The following is a 1,026-nucleotide window of genomic DNA, read 5'->3' on the forward strand; positions in this document are numbered from 1 at the left end:
GCTGCAAGTAACAGAAAATGCTACTACAAGAGTTTGAACACATGAATGGGTTTATTTTTCTTACTAATGAAAAGTCTGGAGGGGACAGTCCAGTATTGGGATGATATCCCCATGATGTCACATGGGACCTGGACTCCGCTTATCTTGCCACTCACCCACCCTTGGAATGTTGTAAACTCAGCCACATACACCAACTTCCTTCTGTGTCCTTCAGTAAGTAAACCCTCTCTGATTTACCAACGTAGTATATATACTTGAGCTTTCCATTTCCTACTACTGTTACTCCATTCATTCAGTTAGTCAGTAATATTTCCCAGCACCTTATCTATGTTAAATACTATTCTGGGTATTACACCAATAACTAAAAATCAAACGCACTGCCACTGAGTCAATTCCTACTCACAGTGCCCCTAGAGGACCAAGCAGAACTGCTCCAAATGATTTCAATCTTTACAGAAGTAGACTGCCTCATCTTTCTCCCATGGAGTAGCATGTGGGTTCAAACCACTGACTTTTTGGTTAGCAGCTGAACCACTACACCACCAGAGCTCCTTAATGTACCAATGGCAGACTACAAAACCACAATAAACACAGATCACAAAGCATAATAAATTCCTAGCCAAATGGAGCTCACAGGTGAGAAGCAACAGAAATAGGTGCAATACTGTATTTAATGTGTTTGCTACTGATAAGGACCAAAAGCAAACATAAAGCAGATGAGGGGCACAGGAAGTGCTGTGGGGGAAGGGAGATACACTTTTGTTTTCCAAGCTGCTGTGGTCAGTTTGATCCCATGTAGCTAGTTCTTTAAATGAGCATGAATGCATACACGGTTTTTAATTTATTTTATTTTTTGTTGAGAACATACACAGAAAAACATACTCCAATTCAAGTTTCTACACGTAGAATTCAGTAACTTTGATGTGCTTGGAGTTGTGCAACCATTCTCATCCTCCCTTCTGAGCTGTTCCTCCCCTCCTGACTGCCCTCTAAGGTTCCTATCTAATCTTTCGAGTTGCTGTTGTC

The 1,026-nt window shown here is 41.1% G+C and overlaps 1 protein-coding gene across 1 annotated transcript in view; it reads right to left on the reverse strand.

The window, feature by feature from the left end:
- The window catches only part of VRK3 (VRK serine/threonine kinase 3), a 42,218-nt gene that overhangs the window by 39,872 nt on the left and 1,320 nt on the right, over positions 1–1,026 (reverse strand). The gene's annotated exons all lie outside the window — the stretch shown is intronic.

Source organism: Orycteropus afer, unplaced genomic scaffold (genome assembly GCF_000298275.1).
Source record: "Orycteropus afer afer isolate SDZICR_OR568_19922 unplaced genomic scaffold, OryAfe1.0 scaffold00099, whole genome shotgun sequence".
In the NCBI taxonomy this organism is placed as follows: domain Eukaryota; kingdom Metazoa; phylum Chordata; class Mammalia; order Tubulidentata; family Orycteropodidae; genus Orycteropus; species Orycteropus afer.